Raw genomic sequence first — 18,480 nt, 5'->3', positions numbered from 1 at the left:
TCCCAAATAGTTTTAAAGCATGGAATTTTAGTGACCTAAAAATATACCAATTTCTGGTAAATAAGAAGTTGTTTTTTAAGACATTTATAATCCCCTCAGTTTTACTTCTTAATTATAATTATAAAAGTTGCAAAACAAGACATTAGACTCTTCCTTATATAGGATGAATCCTTTATGTAAATTATCATTTAACCATAAATCAATCTGGGACTCTAACCAGAGCCCATATGAGATGCCGATGTTGCAGGTGGTGGCTTTACCTGCTTTGTAACAGCTCTGTCTCAATTTTTTTAGTATTTTCTTAACAAAATATCCACAAAATCCAAAAGGTTTTAAATTATTTTCAATTGTTGAAGTAAACATTTTCCAAGCACCATTTGATACAGTGTTTTTATCTGATAGAAGTGTAAATTCAAAGTTACACATGCATGAAAAAAAAAACCTATGTGTATTGTACATGTATACAGACATACTACCTGAATTCAAATAATGCTAGCAAGTAAAAGTCAACCAAAATCTTCAATTCAATCTATTTGAATAACCAAGAAAATAGAATGTTTGTTTAAACAAAGAATTTGCAATTTTTAAAAGATTTATTTATGTATTTGAAAGGCAGAGTGAGAGAGACAGAGACAGAGAAATCACATCCACTTGTTCACTCCCCAAATGGATGCAGGCCAGAATCCAGGAGCTTCTTCCAGGTCTCCCACATGGGTGTAGCAGCCCAAGGAGTTGGACCATCTTCCTCTGCTTTCCCAGGCACATTAGCAGGGGAGCTGGATCGGAAGTTGAGCAGCCAGCACTGGAACCAACGCCCATACAGGAATCCAGCACCAGAGGTGGCAGCTTTACCAGCTATATCACAGCACTGGTCCCAGAATTTATATTTTTGACTATCAAAAAAATGTTAAGAAGCTTTGTAATTGGGATTATAAACCTAATGCCTGTAATGAGGGATGTGAGTGGTGTCTTGTAGTGGAATAATCCATTTAGGTTTTGCATTTTTGCAAAATCTGGATGGAAAGAGAGCTCTGTCAATGTTGATTGCAGTGAATGGTGGTATGTTTTAGAGTTGGTTTTATGGAGCAGTGGGGCACATTCCGAAGGGCCTTTCAGTGATGCAGCTCTGAATAAACTTTATATAAAATAACATTCTTCCTCAACAGTTCCACAAAACAACAGGTCACATGGTATGTTTCCCCCAAGATACTGCCTCTAGAGCTTGGCTGATGTTATCTAGGCTAGGACAATCCTCTTTTCTCACAAGTGCCATGTGCTCTATCTACAACGTCCTGTACAAGATAAAACTTGAATGTTTTCTTAAGCCCTCTTCCAAAATCTGCCCATGATGAAAAAGAATGTAGCCCATTCATCTGCTTGGAACAAGTGGCCAGGATGACATGTGAGCTGGTGGCTCCAGGAACCAGATGGCATTACCTTAATGGCCTGAGCGTCGGGTTATCTTTCCCAAGTGGTGCATAAGAGGGGCTTACAGGTATTCATTTTTGTCCAGATAGTCTTAAATGTCTGTTTGAATAAGTAACTCGTGATTATTGGAAAATTCTTCGTGTGGCACAACGCCTTCTTCTCGCTATGAATGGTTCAGTAGTAAAACTTAAACCTTTGTGAACATTAGGATCAGTCACGTGTTCTCACCAGCGTCTTAGGATCCCAAGGCCAATTCAGGACTCCTTGATAGGGGAATTCCTCCATCACTCCACGTTTATGTGGACCATCTGGACGGGGTAGCTGCCACATCTGTAGATCTGAGCACTCAAAGGGTTTTCCATGTGGCTCCTCTGTGTGACCTCCTCTTAAATTCGGCGTGTTTATCTTTTTACATCATTTCTTCCCAGTCTTCTTCTTATCCAACGTGGCATTTCAAGCCCTTTGTATGTTTCAAATATTAGAACTGATTTTACTTCCATTTTAAGCATTCTTCACCCTTCCCCTGGGTGGAGGATCATTCTTCTGCTTGGTGTAATCTTGCTGCAGCCCATTTAAAGGACGCACATCCTCCCTACAGTCAAATCCAAGCATGAAGTTTAATATAATGTGCTTTCAGCTTCTTTGCCTTTTTTCCCATCACACCGTTTTTCTCTCTATTCTTTGCATAAGTCAAGTTTGTTTCTGCCTTATGTATCTGATTCTTTCTGGAATTGTCTTCCTTCAGATCTCTGTATGTCCAGCTTCAGATACCATTCTCACATGTGTCAGTCCCTCCCTATCACATCCCTTTGTTTTGATGTTGTCAAGTTTTTTTTAAAAGCCAAAGGCATACCCTTGAAAATGCTCTTCTTTATTCCAAGCTGATGTTCTGCCTATGTTTTTGTTGATGCACTTTCTCATTAAGAAATGGTGTTGTGGTGCAGCGGGTTAAGCTGTTCTTTATGATGCTGGCATCCCATATCAGAAGATGGTTGGAGTCTCAGCTGCTCCACTTCTGATCCAGCTCCCTGCTAATGTATCTGGGAAGGCAGCAGAAGATGGCCCAAGTATATGGGCCCTGCCACCCAGGTGGGAGACCCAGATTGCTGTTGTGGTCATTTGGGGAGTAGACTGGCAGATGGAATATCTCTCTGTTTCTCTTTCTGTCTCTTGCTTTCTCTCTCACTGCCACTCTGCCTTTCAAATAAGTATTTTTTTTAAAAGGTTGTAGAAAAAACAGAATTAAAGAGAAGTTTATTTTTGTGAATTTTTTTTTTTTTGACAGGCAGAGTTAGTGAGAGAGAGAGAGACAGAGAGAAAGGTCTTCCTTCTGTTGGTTCAACCCCCAAATGGCTGCTAGGGCCGGCACTGCACCAATCCGAAACCAGGAGCCAGGTGCTTCCCTCCTGGTCTCCCATGCAGGTGCAGGGCCCAAGCACTTGGGCCATCCTCCACTGCCCTCCTGGGCCACAGCAGAGAGCTGGACTGGAAGAGGAGCAACCAGGACAGGACTGGCGCCCCAACCGAGACTAGAACTCAGGGTGCCGGTGCCGCAGGCGGAGGATTAGCCTAGTGAGCCGTAGCACCAGCCTAGTGAGGATTTCTAATACTTCCAAATTGCGACTGAAAAACTCTGAAAGCTGGATTGTGACTTGTCTTTACTATGTTTCTTTAGGTGGGATGGTGGTGGTTGTAGTTGTTTTTATATATTAAATATTTTCTGGTCCTGGTGTTGTGGCACAGATGAATAAGCCACCACTTATAACACTGGCATCCCATATCGGAGTGTTGATAACAGTCCGCTTCCTGCCAATCCCATGGGCGACCCAGATGGAGTTCCAGGCTCCTGGCTTCAACCTGGCCCATGCATGGCTTTTGTGGCCATTTGGGGGAGTGAATTGGTGGATGGACGATAGCTCTCTGTCTCTGCCTGTCTCTTGCTCTCATTCCAACCCTCTGCCTGTCAAAGCAATAAATAAATCTAAATATATTTATATATTTTTCTAGACCTTGTGCCAATCTCTTAAACATATTTTCATTTATTCCTGAGAACCTAATTAAATAGTTACTATTATCATCCATATCTTACATAGCAGAAAATTCCTGAAGGAAAATGCTTGACATTATATAGCAAGTAAGAGATGGAGCTGAGTTTGATTCTGAGCAGTCTGACTAAAAAGACTGTAATTTGAAACAACTGTTTCATGCAGCCTACTTTTTATCCCATAAATTATTCTTTAATTTTTTTGACAACTCGAAAATTCTTTTTTCCTGAAATTTTTTTTTAGATTTTATTTAAGGTATACAAATTTCATGTATTTCATGTATACAGATTTAGGAACACAGTGATGCTTCCCTCCCATGCTCCAACCCTTCTTTCTCCTCTCTCTCCTATTCCCACTCTGAATTTTTTACAAAGATTTACTTTCAGTTTACTTTTACTTATATGGTTAATTCTACACTAAGTAAAGAATTCAACAAATAGTATGAAGAAAAAAAAAAAACAAAACTGTTCCTCAACACTAGAGACAAGGGCTGTACCAAAAATGAAATGTATTGAAGTGAAATGGACATTTTGAAATTTGATGGTTGTTTACAGCCATAATTTTTTAAACGTTTATTTATTTATTTATTTGAAAGGAAGAGAAGAGAGAGACAGAGCAAGCAGGGAAACTCAAACCATCTTCCACTGCCTTCCCAGGTGCATTAGCAGGAAGCTGGACTGGAAGTGGACTTCATTGATCCGGCATTCTGATAAGGGATGCTGGCGTCACTACTGCACCACAAACACTGGCCTCCCCATAAATACTCAATAGTTCTGTCTGCCTACACTCAGTTTATCCAGAAAGATCCAGTCCTGCTCTTTGCCTTCAATGGACTGAGTACCACGTAAGTGTTGGGCAGTATGGAATTTAAAAATCAGCTCAACATCTGGAAGAAGCTGGAAGGTGGCCTTCAATTCTTGAAATCTGGTGATGTTGCTGTTGTTGATATGGTTCCTGGCAAGCCCATGTGTGTTGAGAGCTTCTCTGGATCCTCCTCTGGATCATTTTGCTGTGTATGATATGAGACACATGCTGCGGGTGTGATCAAAGCAGTGGACAAGGAGGCTGCTGGAGCTGGCAAGGTCGCCAAGTCTGCCCAGAAAGCTCAGAAGGCTAAATGAATATTACCCCTAAGACCTGCCACCCCAGTCTTAATCGGCAGAACTGTTTGTCTCAATTAGCTATTTAAGTTTAATGGTAAAAGACTGGTCAGTGATAATGTATCATAAAACCTTCAGAAGGAGAGCAGTCTGTTTGTGGACCATTTGGGTTTTTTTGTGCGTGGCAGTTTTAAGTTATTAGCTTCTAAAATCAGTACTTTTTAATGGAAACAACTAGGCCAAAAATCTGTTACAGAATTTTGAGGCCCATTAAAACAAAGTTTAATGAGAAAAAAAAAAAATCAGCTCAACATGTTGATAAAATCTAAAGAAACAGACTGTGTCAGGAAGGTAGAAACTATAGATACATTGTCAGCCTGGCTCACTGCTCTCTTGATAGTGAATTGAAGACAGGAATTTCCAATGGGAAAAGAAAAATGACTCAACTTAATGAAAAAAGGTTTGAGGCACTGGGATAAACGTTTAGGAGGGCTTAGTATTGGGAAAGGCCTGTGAAAGTATAATACATACATCTGTGGAGTAGATTGCAAATTATTTAATTTTTAAACTTTAGCATTCATTTAATTTGAAAGACGGAGAGATAGGCGAACATAGATCTTCCATCTGCTAGTTTACTTCCCATAATGCTCATAACAGCTGGGGCTGGGCCAGGCCTAAGCCAGGCACCTGGAACTCAGGCACCTGCTCTTCTAAGTGGATGGCAGGGACCCAAATACTTGAGCCATCACTTGCTGCCTGTCAGGGCGCATATTAGCAATAAGCTGGATTGGTAGTGAAGCTGGGACTTGAACCAGGCACTCCCATATAGACATGGGCATCTAAAGCAGCAATTTAAGCACCATACCAGGTGCCTGCCCCAACAGTTGTTTTTGACTAAAGGCTATTATGGAACTTGGTATAATTCATCATCATTTATGTAAATTCTCATTGCCTTCTCGAAAAAACAGAAATATTTATTACTACTAGCTGGTTGGTACTGGTGTAAGTGTACTTTAATATACATATTAATAATGTATATTTCTGTACTCAGAATGGTTAGCCCAGAATGCAGGGGTTGAGTTTGTTCACATTATTCATCCTAAAGGGTTAGCATATGGTGTTTTTAGTAGGTCATATAGAATATCCACAAGAGGAGTAAGTAAATGTGTCCCCTATCACTGCAGATGGGTGGGTGCGATGTGGTAGCTGATACACACAAAATCAAAATGATTAAGCAGGAGGGTCTGGTGCTGTGGAGTAGAGGGTAGGGCCACTGCCTGCAGTGCTGGCATCCCATATGGGCACTGATTCCGTTCCCGGCTGCCCCACTTCTGATCCAGCTCTCTGCCATGGCCTGGGAAAGCAGTGGAAAATGGCCCAAGTCCTAGGGCCCCTACACCCATGTGGGACACCCAGAGGAAGCTCCTGGCTAGGGATCAGCACAGCTCTGGCCGTTGTGGCCATCTAGGGAGTGAACCAGCAGATGGAAGACCCCCCAACCCCCATCACTACGCCTTGAAATAAAATAAATCTTAAAAAAAAAAGATTTAAAAGATCATAAACTTCAAAAATCAATACTACAAGCTGTACCAACCATAGCTAGGGAAGACAGAGACAGCCTAAGACACGCTACATCTAAGATATTTATGTGAGATGACCTCACTTATGATGAACTCAAGTGCATTTTGTTGTTATAGTTCCCTTACTGTTCATTTCAAATGAGTGAGTTTGCGGTGTTTTAAAAAATTCATTTGAGTGTCTTTGGCTTGCATTGCTCTTCAACTGTGAACAAGGGAAGCTGGATAAAGAAAATGAGCTGTATAGTATTTATAGACAATAGGATCCTGCTGAAGGTCAACAGTACTAAATATCTTGCTGCAAAGATAAAAATAAAAGCGATAAACTCAGTATTCTAAAAATTTTTGGAAAAGCAGTTTGCATCATACCTTGTCTTAGCCACTTGGGAAGCCATTGTGAATGGCAAGGGTCCTTATATGAATTACTCAAACTTCTTCAGTGAAATTCAGGTGTAACCCCTGAGGCCCTGCTCCCCAGCACTGTTAACTGAACTGCAGAATATGGTATTTGCTAAATGGGAATCAATTAAGTTATGAGTCATCTATGAATATCAACAAGTCTAAATTTGTTATTTACTGAACACTAGAAAAATTAAATGATAAGATGAATTTTTCAATTATAAAATTATGGAAAACTGTCGACCTCAAAAGCATGGCCCACCATTTGCTTTACTATTTTGATCTGACTCATGCTTACTCTTTTAAAAAAAAAAAAATTTATTTATTTGAAAGGCAGAGTTAGAGAGAGAGAGAGGTTTCCCATCCACTGATTCACTCCCCAAGTGGCTATAACATCTCCAGCGAAGGCAGCTGCAGCCTGGAATTCTGTTTGCATCCCTCATGATGGCAGGGTCCCAGGTACTTAGTCATCTTCCGCTGCCTTTCCAGGTGCCTTAGCAAGGAGCTGGATCAGCATTGGAGGAGTTGATGCTTGAGCTCCTGCTCTGATGTGGGATTCCAGTGTTGCAACTGGTGGCTTAACCCACAGCATCACAGCAGTAAGCCCTATTTTTATTTACGTAGTTGAAAGAGCATTGTGTGGGGGTGAGGGCAGGGGAGAGGGCAAGATATCTTCCATTGCTAGTTCTCTCCCCAAGTGCCTGCAACAGTCGAAGTCAGAACCTCAATTTGGATCTGCCATTTGGGTGGCAAGAACCGTAATACTTCAGCAGCCTCCCAGGGTGTGCATTAGCAGGAATCTGGATTGGAAGCCGAGGCAGGACTGGAACCCAGGCATTCAGATATGGGATGCAGACATCCCAAGTGGGGACATAGCCTACTGTATCACAATACCTCCTCTGGTTTATAATCTTAAGAACACTTTGCAGCTGGTGGTTAGACATAGCTGTGTGTAGGAACTATAGAAGATTCTTTCTTGACAGAAACTCTGGCACCTCAGTTCACCTGTTTGCTACAACTCTCAGATACCCAGTCCCTTCCCCTAATGTGACTTATTTATTGGTCTCTTATCTTTATTCTGAGAAACAGACACTATTCCAAAAACAAATGACAACATTTATTGTGATGAGGCTGAGGCAACATTTATTGTGATGGATGACCTTAGTCCCAGTTAGCTTCTGTTAGCTAATTAGGAAGTCTGCCACTTAACGAGCCCCAAGAAAGATTTTTCCCCTATTTAATGTTCAGACTCATAAGTTTGCTACATGACAGATCGTCAGATCTTCCAGTCTCTGGAAGAGACTTTACTTTCTAGAATATGCTGAATATGTGTTTCATTTATTCACGCCGCAATTGTTTATTGAGCAGTTACTAAACTTCAGTGATTAAACTGTTACTAAACAGTTTCAAGCAATGTTGAAACAAGTTAATGAGTCTAAAATTCAACATTAACTTTGTTACTAATAAAAACTATAAGAAAATTATCCAACATAGGAAATTATTTGCCTCTCCAACAATGGCTGTAACCTTGGTACAGAAAATATATGTGGGTTTTCTTGTTTGTTTTTGAAACTTAATCCTCAAGCCCTCTGCTTCTTGATGGAAGCTGAGATATAATAGGAAGATGATATTTCTGCCAAAGAGGATTGTTAAGAAATACTAAGAACTACAATTTGAAAAGTTTTATAAATATTTCTAAGAAAAAGTGCCAAGAAGATTCTTACTAAATCTTGTGTTTGCAGCAAGTAAAATAGTCACAGAAATTAATTGCTCTTAAAATATGGTGCTCTGGTAGCTTAAAATAATCAAAATCTCTTCCTTGTCAATTTATCCCTGGGAAATTGTGTTCTCACTGGTGTGATCAGATTTTGTAATGACCAAAAACAAACAAACAAACTTGCCAGGAAGGACAGGATCTTTCTCGCTAAAATGAGAAAGGACAAAGAGTAATTATCACTTTGCATTGCTTTTCACTCAAAAAGAACTTCGTATCTTTTGGACAGGGCATTTTCTAATGTTTAAATCCTTGTTCATGAAAATGTGATCATGATACAAGGATATTAGAAATTTGCCTTAGGTTCTGTATTATCCATCTAACATCTTATGTTCAAGGTTCCAATTAATTTTAAGAAATTGAATTAAATTCTGTGTTTCCTTATAGAGTCTCCTTCATAAGCCACGGTATTAGGTTTGCTGTTCTTGGCACTGGAAATGCTTTTAATATATGACTGTTGTTTGCTTTTTTTTCTTTGTCTCTCTATAATCATATCCTGTAGCAGATATAAGAAAACTCAGGTGAGGATAAACTTCAGTTTTCAGTTGCTCTTCATACTTTCTGTTTGCTTCACAAAGAAAGGATTGTTTCATCCATGGACCTTTTCCATTTAGTGGCAGGAAAATGTTCTCCTGTTTATTTGTAGATATCAAATCAGCCTGCAAACTTAGCCTTCTTTCCCATTGTCTTTATTAGTTTTTTAAAAAAAGATGGTATTTATATCTCTTTAAAAATATATATAAATATATGTATAAGCACATATATATGTATAAGCACATATATATTCATAGTCTACTTTTATCACTTTTGTATCACTTTATAATGAGTCCATTCATGAAATGTTTATTTTTCTATTCAGTAAAAGCATATTAAAAAGTTTTCTCTCCTTAAATGACCTTTTCAAAAAGCTGTGAATTTAATATATTAAAGTTTACTCCCTGAGTATTTATATTAGCTAGAAATGTACATATGTGTATGTTTTTATGTGTATATTTTTACTTTGACAGTACATATTCTTTATCCAGATTATTAAGTAATAGGGTGTTCGCTGCTCTAGTCAACCATATGCCATTTAAATATAGGAAAGTAGGGTTACAAATTTTGATGAGTATAAATATATTCTTGAATATTTGTTGAATAATGCATAGGCTTTCTTAGGATCCCAGTTGTACACATTTTCTGAAGACATAATAATTACGTACATTGAGTTAATGGCACAAGGACCTTAAAATGGTAAAATTATAGTACATAATTTTTAAAATTTGTCGGGGCCAGCACCATGGCTCACTTGGTTAACCCTCCACCTGCGGTGCTGGCATCCCATATGGGCACCAGGTTCTAGTCCCGGTTGCTCCTCTTCCAGTCCAGCTCTCTGCTGTGGCCTGGGAGAGCAGTGGAGGATGGCCCAAGTGTTTGGGCCCCTGCACCTGCATGGGAGTCCAGGAAGAAGCCCCTGGCTCCTGGCTTTGGATCGGCGTAGCTCCGACCGTAGTGGCCATTTGGGGAGTGAACCAATGGAAGAAAGACCTTTTCTCTCTGTCTCTCTCTCTCTCACTATCTATAACTCTACCTGTCAAATAAAAAGAAAAAAAAAATTGTCATTTTAGTAAGTCTGATATAATTCAAAGTATTAATAATCTGGGTAAATTCAACTTTATAGAACTTACTAGTCATGCATTCATTCTTTTTCCTAAATCAACAAAAGAACCATGACCTTCATCTTGCTGGATATTTTATGTTTGCTATTGATTTACTTCCTATTTGTCTTTGGTTGTTATTTTGAAATGATTAAGAATCACAGGACGTTATAAATGCAATTTCAGGTATACCTTTACCCAGTTTCCTCCATGGTTACATTTTATGATGTTGTCTAGTAAAATATCAAAAGCAGGAAACTGACATTTATATAGCATGTATGTATAGTTCTGTGTAGTATTTTTTCACATATGTAGATCTGTGTAATCAAGATTCAATGCTACCCAGTTAGAGTAACCCACTGTTTTCCATCATCCATAGTGCTTTCATCTTCCATATTAGTTTTTTCCTTTTTTTCTTAAATCTCTCTTTACCTTTGTTGTATTGTTTCTCCTCTGCCTTCCTGGGAGTTACTTTAATTTTGTTTCTGTTTTCACTTGTGTTTGTTTATCTGTAAGGTCTTTAAGTGTATCTAGTGTTCTAGATATTATTGCATTTTTAAGGTCTAATATCTATTTGTTTTTATTCTCTTATTTGAGAACACTGAGAACCTCATTAGACAGAGTGAGAAATTTTGCTTCAACCATCAAACAAAATCATTTCAAAAGAAGTAAACGCTGTTATATTTATCCATGGTTTTTACTCTTTCCATTTTTCTTTTTTTTATTTTTTATTTTATTTTTTTATATTTTTACCTTATTAAAAATGAGATTGGTCCTAAAAATATAGAAAGAAATAAATTTAAATTCACAAAAAACTGTACATTATCAAAAAGTCACTAAAACACCACATTTGGTTATATAAAAAGTCAGTCCCTTTTGTTGTAAAAGGAACGTGGAAACTTGTTGGTGTCGATGGTGTGGTTTCTTCCTGTTACCAGACTGATGGGGGAGGGGAAACAGAGGGCAGGGTGGCTTGTCTTTTTCACCTGTCTTCCCTACCGAATACTCCTTATCGTCAAGAAGAGAAAACCCACCTAGCTCAAGGGGTGGTAAGGATGAGGAAAGAGAACTGAGAAATGGCCCCTGTGATCATCCCCGCTCCCCACCCCCTTCAAACCTGAGGTGAGGAACCCCCCCCCCCCAAGAGTGCCTGGTCCCTAGGGAAAGAGGTGGGCGGGGGGGCGGAACACAGAGCCGGAGCCGCCAGGCCCTCCGCCTCCCCTCCCCTGCAAGGAGAGCGGGCTGGCGCGGCGCCGCCGGGGAAGCCTGGGTGGAGGAGCCCCCGCTCCAACAGCCCAAACAGCTGGCCAACACAAAGTCTGTTACAGCGCAGTTACTTAGATAAAATATAAATATTTATGCATAATATAAAGTCAATTCAAATATTCTTCAATCCACCTCTTATTTAAAAGCAAAAAACAAAAATTTCAAATAAAGTTAAAAGTTTTGAGGTCTATCTGACAGAAAAGGCAACTTTAGAAATAGGCTATGGGGGAGAAGGGACATACAGGATACTCTTTCCATTTTTCTTTCTTCCTAATATTTAATTTTCTTTCTTTTATCATTTCTGTTGTTTATTTAAAGACTTTGCTTCAAGACATTCTTTCATGGTAGGTCTGCTAGTGACAAATTCTTTCTGTTTTCCTTTATCTGAGAAGGTCCTGATTTCTCTTCATTTCTGAAGGATATTTTTACTAAGGATAAGATTCTGTCAGCACTTGGAAATGTCTGTCACTTCCTTCTGGTCTCCATGGTTTCTAATAAGAAATATGCTGTCATGTGAATTATTTTTCTTCTTCAGGTAACAAGTCTTGTTGTATCCAAGCTTTTTCATTGCTTTATTTTTGAAAAGTGTGATTTCCTTAAGCTTATCAAGGTTAAGAGGTTCTCTAAGCTTCATGAATCTGTAGGTTTATACCTTTGCAAAATTTGGGAAGATTTCATCTTTAATTTCTTAGAAAAAGTTTTCAACTGCACCCCATCTTTCCCCTCTGAAGCACCAGTGATAGGCATGAGATCTTTTATCACCCCCACAGATTTCTGAGGCTGTTCTTCGCCTTTAGCCTGTTTCCTCCTTGTTGTCTAAGTTTTGTAATTTCTGGTTTTCTATTGGAGAAATCCAGATGTGCTGATTCTTTCCTGTTCTCACCATTTTACTATTGAGTCTGCCACTTTGGTTTTTTATTTCAGTTATTGTATCATTCAGTTCTAGAACGTGCTTGGTTCTTCCAATTCTTTCTTTTTTTTTCATTTATCTTTATAAATTCTCATTAAGGCATTTTTATAATGACTGATTTAAAATCCTTTTCAGATAACTGTGACTTCTGTGTCTTCTTGGAGTTGTTGTCTCTAGATTGTTTTTCATATTCACATTGAGATTCTCCTGGTGCTTGTGATATCAAGTGAGTTTCCTCTGAATCTTAGACATTTTGGTTATTATTTTATGAAACATTTTTTAACAGATCAATTTAAAAACCATCTTCTCGTAGACATCCTCTACTGTTGCCCTGCATATTTACTGCCAGGTACGGTTCGAAGTGTATATTCCCTGCACTTCCTTGGTGCCTGGCTTGTGAGCACACCTCCTCATTGCTTGACAGAAGTTAGAGTTCTTGTTCTTCCATAGAGCTCTGTTGGTTCCAGGCTGGTGAGGAGACATGGGGATTTTTCCTTACTGCTCTGCCTGGAGTCTCTGCTGTCACTGCATGGGGCTGGCCTTGTCACCTCTAGGTGGGGTGGGAGGGAGAAGGCCACTGCAGTAGGCTTGCTCTGACACTAGTCCTGTTGTGTGGGGGAGGGTGCCTAATTACCCTTGTGCAAGTCTAGGGCCTCCATGCATTCCTCGCTGATTCCATGGGGAGGAAATAGGCACCCTGGGTGTTTTTTTAAAGTCTCTTTTTAGTAGTTTAGATACTTGATTTTTCAATTGACAAGTAACTTTAATAATATTTTATGTTTATTTTCAATATTGGTGTTATATTTCTTTTAAATATACAGATATATTTAGTTTTTGTCAGACTAGTTTTAACAAAGCTCAGAGCTTACATTCTTGACTGCTGTTGTAGCATCACATTTGAGAACTGCTAATTTGCTTTTCAGATGTGAGAAGAAGAGAATAATTGCCAAGTGTGCTATAGATGAAAGGGTTTAATGCTTTTGTAGGTATTTTGTGAAAAACTGGAATTATAAGTCTAGAAAGTAGACAGTGCTGAAATTCATACTTGATTTTTCAATTTATAACAACTCAATTAGAAATAGTACTTTTGTTCTAGATTTTTGACAGACTCAATTGTATGTGTTTATAAGGCTATGTTGACATGAGTTGAATGTCATATTGTAATGTTGACATCTCTTTTCTCAAATTTGGGAACTCTGAAACTATGTGGAATAGCTGAATTTGAAATTTGAGAATTTGTAAAAACATTCACAAGCTGAGGGAATGCACTAACTTTATGGACCGTTCTCCATCATCATGTTCACTGAAGGCCTTTAAGAAATCCTCCCAACAAGTGGTAGACTTCCAGGTATACTCCTCTGCTGGTTTACTAAGCACTGACTTTGAGTTGCTTATGTAGATCTAAGGTCGTTTGCTAAGATAAAGGGTTTCAAAATAATAATATAGAGCCTCTTAAAAATAACCAAAGCCAGAGATGAATTACTTTAGCCTTTTGCCCAGCAAATGTGGACTTAATGAACAACGCTTAGTTCACTCACCTTTGACATACATCGATACAGTCATAAATAAAATCACTGTTGGATGACAAAAGGTTTCTATTTGTCAACAGGACTAAGGGCATTGTAACATAAAAAATAAAAATGTTTGTCTTGTTCAGGAAGTTAGGTGTTTTGTACTTAAAATCATAAATTCACCATTATCATGCATTAAGCTGATAGACATATTTAGTAGTGAGGATGCCAGAAGCTTTCCATTGGCCAAAAACTAAGAGAAGCGAACACAATAATACCAAACTAGTAAAGGATCTGTCCTTGTTCCACAGTTTAGTTTCATACATGTCATAAAGTGTGCAAATGATTGAAAACAACGTTGGATACTAGAATGGATTTATCATTCTGGGTGTTTAGCTCTGTGTTGTTGAAAAGGGAGAAACTTTCTTGCTGTGTTTGTTGCTTCTCTTCACCAAGGCAGGGCTAGACTTTACGGTTTGTTTAGCTGTGAAGGGATGACAGACTTGGGGGATGGTGAGGGGAGCTTAGTTTTGGAATGTAAATACATGTAGAGCTCCCCTCCTTTTGTTTAGCATCTCTTTAAACTAAGACAAAAAAAATCAGTGAATGAATGAATAGCAGCATGGTGAAATACCTAAATGTTTGAGTTAAAATTTTTGGATGTTTGAAATCCTATTTGGATCCTTTTCCCAGATCACGGTGCATTCATATGCACTCAGCAGGAAACTTCATGGAGATGCACATTTGGGCAGAAGGTCTTTGACGGTGCCTTTTTCTTAACTTGTGCCTTTTCTTCTTTAGAAAAAAGTAATGGCTTAAGTCTGACTGAAGAACAATCTTTTTTGTATGTTCCTTATAAGAATTTACTTATGGTTCACAGATCTTTAGCCACCATCTATGTCTGCAATCCTGCGATTTAAAATAGCATATATCCTACCACAGACTACAGGAAACACCAAATTAAAGACTTAATGACATACTGCTGAAAAAGACAAAAGGTGACAAATTCTAAATCACTCCACTAAACCTGGAAAGTAAAACTCACAGAAAAATACGTGTGTGCTTGTGCTATTTTTTTTAAAGCCTTAACATTTTAGTATTCCTGCTTCAGGTAAACTCAACGGTACCGTTGGATTTGAATCCTGATTTCTTTAAAATGATGAACAAAAGGCTTGTGCGTCTTCAGATGACAACAAGCTGGGTGACTGTGTAGATAATTCAGCTCTTCTGAATTCTGCCCATTTAAAAATATTTCCTATGCTTCTCATTTTGGACTTTTCCTATGCGTCTCAACCATGTCTGGTGTCTGCCTATCTGGGTGATGTGGAGGTTCATTAATTTCCCTTCCCAGGCTCACCCCAGCCATACCCGAGTCCATTCCTGGTTTCTTGACTTGGAGGGATGTGAGAGTGTCTTTTGTGTCTTGCTTAAGTTCTGGGAAGGGAGAGAACAAGAGGCTCTGGGGGTTAATGGAAGGGTTAGAGAACAGATGGAATGGGAAAGGAAGACCTTTTAAAAACTAATTTCAAAAGATGTCAGTTACTGCTTCTGGCTCATTTTTCCAGACTCCCCTTTGGGAGGGATTCTTTCACAAAGGCACTGCTTCCCCCATCAAGGGACCATGCTCCTGGGTGGTGTGGGAGTGGCGAGGTGGGCTGGGGACCTTGCAGCTGCTCCCAGTGTTATGGTTGTCCTAGCTCAGAGCGTGCTGGCTGCTTGGCCCCTGATGCTTCTGTGAAGCTGGATTCGCTCCTACAGGGGAGACGACTGTGGGCCAGTGCCTCTGCACCAGGAGAGCCCGGCCGACCAGCACCAAGCTACCAAGGCTGCAACACATTTGGACCTCTCCCCATTTCACTTCAGTTCATTTGATATTAATTAAAAAAAAAAAAAAAAAAAAAGGCTGGCCAGGGCTGCTCCTCCTAGGCTCACTTGATTCTCAATTCAGATGTGTTGGTGGAAAGTTCATGCACAAATTCCATGGTTGGTATTTTTTTTTTAATTTTATTTAATGACATAAATTTCCAAAGTACAGCTTATGGATTACAATAGCTTCCTCTCTCCCCCCCCCCATAACTTCCCTCCCACCCACAACACTCCCCTCTCCCACCCCCTCTCCTCTTCCATTCACATCAAGATTAATTTTCAATTATCTTTATATACATGTTAGGTAGGAAGTCAATTATGAGCTTATGTGTGTGTAACAGGCCTAAAGAGAAGACATCTATGTCCAGCATATGCATCTGCATCTCAAAGTCATCCCCATAATGTTTCAGGGGCAGCCTGGCCCTTGCATCCTGCCTGCCCTGCCCCCTTCTACCTGATAACCTGCCAGGTGGAGGTCCCCACCCCCTCTGCCTGACAATTTTCCCACATTTTGCTTAGCATTAATGCCTAGATGACTTAAGACACTGAGTTATTAATGAATACCACATCATTATCTGAATTAAAAGTCAAAATTACATTTCCATGCTTTTAAATAACATAAGAATAACTCCTACCCTGGATGGCAAACATGGACACTAGTACATGTTTACAACTTTGAAAAGATCTTCATTGTTAAAAGAAACAAGTTTAAAGCATATCAAAGACATGTAAAACCGAGCAAGTGAGCTACCAAGCAAACCGAAGGGCTTTGGCATTAACTTAATTCTCTGAACCAATCTGTATTGGCTTACTTTAGTTAACAACATAAGGGCTTGTATACACAGAATTTACTCTCATTTTTATAAGACCACTCTAGCTGGAAAGCAAAAACATGAATACAGCATAGGTCTGACACCATTTACAACATTTTAATACATTTCACATTATCTGAATTGACTCAAGCAGCTGTTACTTTAACAAATTTTAGAGTCTCATCCTTTGAGAGTTCCAGGGATCCGACTGGAAGCCCAAAGTTGGAAGACTCGGTTTAGAAATTAAGCTGTCAGAGAGTCAGTTTAGCCAACAATTAGTACATTTCTGATCAGTTGGGTAATCACTCAAACACTGAAAACAGATAAACAACATAAACAATTTCGCTTTGCAGTTTTCCCAATCAAGACTCATAATGGCAATAGAAAAACACGAACCCTTCAAGGCACGTGAACGAACACTCTCATCAGATAAGTCAGGGACAGCAGCACAGAAAAGAACTAGCCATAGTTCATTAACTGCAAAGAGAAAAACCCATCAGGTTGGAAAGGGTTAATGGCTTAAGGTTCTGGCTCCCTTAGGTAAGGCCAGCAGTAGTATTGAATTGGAAATTCCTCAAGGAGAGGAAAAAAGGGGGGGGGGCTCTCCCTAGAGATATCTGGCTATGCCTGCCTGGGTGCAGCAGGCCACGTGGGCTGGAATAGAGTGCAGAGAAAGGCTGTGGTCCCCCATTTACAGGGAAGACTGCACACACCGGGGCCTGGCAGGACTGGCCGTGGGGTTGGGTAGGTGCGCCGTTTCACCAAGAGTGCTGGGAACCTCCTCTAATTCAACAAAGCCAGATCAATCAGGGCTACTGCAAACACTCAGTCAATTAAAACAGATAGTTAACTTGAGCTCCTTTCCAGATTCAGTCCTCAGACAATCAAAGCTTAGCAACAGTAATAGCTCACAAAAACTTTAAGACGCACCAAAGCTACCATAAGCTGCAAAGACGGAAAAACCTTCTACCAGGTTGGAAAGGGTTAACTGGTAACAGCTTTTCCCTAGGTGGAGAAACCTGTGGAATTACCTCTCCCTTTCTCCAGGCCAGAGGTATAGGAATGGAGATGAAGAGAGCAAAGAGTGGGGGAGGGAGCCCCGGGAGGAGGAGGAAGGCATAAAGCAAGAGGACAAGATGTGAGCGACTGCCCTCACCTTCCCCTAAGAATCTCAGCTGGAGGAGAGCAAAGGGAAAGGCCCTGATGTCTGGGGGCTGAGTGGGGTTCGAAATCTCCTATCGCTCAAGATTGTCCACTACCTAGTCCGAGTTTACCTGGAGGGCCAATATTAGCCTCGACCGAAGCTAAGCCCTGTTCACGTAGCAGTAGGCAGCGTGACCAGGCATCCCTCCAAGAGAGAGACCTGGTCCTGGGAAGCCAAAGCGAGCTCAGGGGGTCTCCAGGCTCTCAGCCAACTGCCCTTCCTAGTCGCCCTACCGTTCCTTACAATCCCTCTGGAGTTTCGGCTGTAGCTAAGCTGTGGCCGGGGGGACTCCGCGTTCTCGGAGAGCTGTGGGGTGCCGGACACTCAACGGTCACTTCCACAGATCCGGTCCCGCTTGAGGGAAGGAATACTGACCTCTGATGTCTTCTCAAAATCCCTTCGTGGTTACCAAAAATGTTACCGGAGAAATTGCAGGGTTCTTGTCTTCACACAAGAAAGAATTCAGGTGTGAGAGAGTAGTGGGAGGTAAAATAGCAAGGTTTATTAGGGAAGGAACATCTGTAAGGATGGATGGGCACCTCTCCCGACAGAGCCTGAGAGACTAGGGAGGAGAAAGGAGGGAGGTTCCATGTTGAGTGGAGAGATTACACCTGACCAGGCCAGGCAGGCGGTTCAGCAAAGATGCAGAGCTGAGCGCGCAGTCCAGCTGAGGCTGGGGGTTTTTAAGGGGATGGGTCTTGCCTCCCCACCTCTGCTCCTCTTGGAACAAAGGGCTTTTTGGATGTAAATAGAAAAACTTCTCTTGAAAGTCTGAAACAAAGGACTTTATGGATGCAAATGTTATCAAACAGGAGGAAGCAAGCAGGGTGTTTGAGATGCAGATACTAGGCTACACCTGGGAGATTGTGGAAAATTGTCAGGCAGAGGGGGTGGGGACCTCCACCTGGCAGGTTATCAGGTAGAAGGGGGCAGGGCAGGATGCGAGGGCCA

The 18,480-nt window shown here is 40.3% G+C and overlaps 1 protein-coding gene across 2 annotated transcripts in view; it reads left to right on the top strand.

Annotated features, from left to right (window-relative positions):
• Positions 1-18,480, top strand: part of ARL15 (ADP ribosylation factor like GTPase 15) — a 479,210-nt gene that overhangs the window by 320,059 nt on the left and 140,671 nt on the right. The window lies entirely within an intron of this gene.

The sequence above is a fragment of the Lepus europaeus genome, chromosome 15 (genome assembly GCF_033115175.1).
Source record: "Lepus europaeus isolate LE1 chromosome 15, mLepTim1.pri, whole genome shotgun sequence".
Classification (NCBI taxonomy): domain Eukaryota; kingdom Metazoa; phylum Chordata; class Mammalia; order Lagomorpha; family Leporidae; genus Lepus; species Lepus europaeus.
The sequence above is the reverse complement of the archived record's forward strand: the minus strand, read 5'-3'. Positions and strand labels throughout refer to the sequence as shown.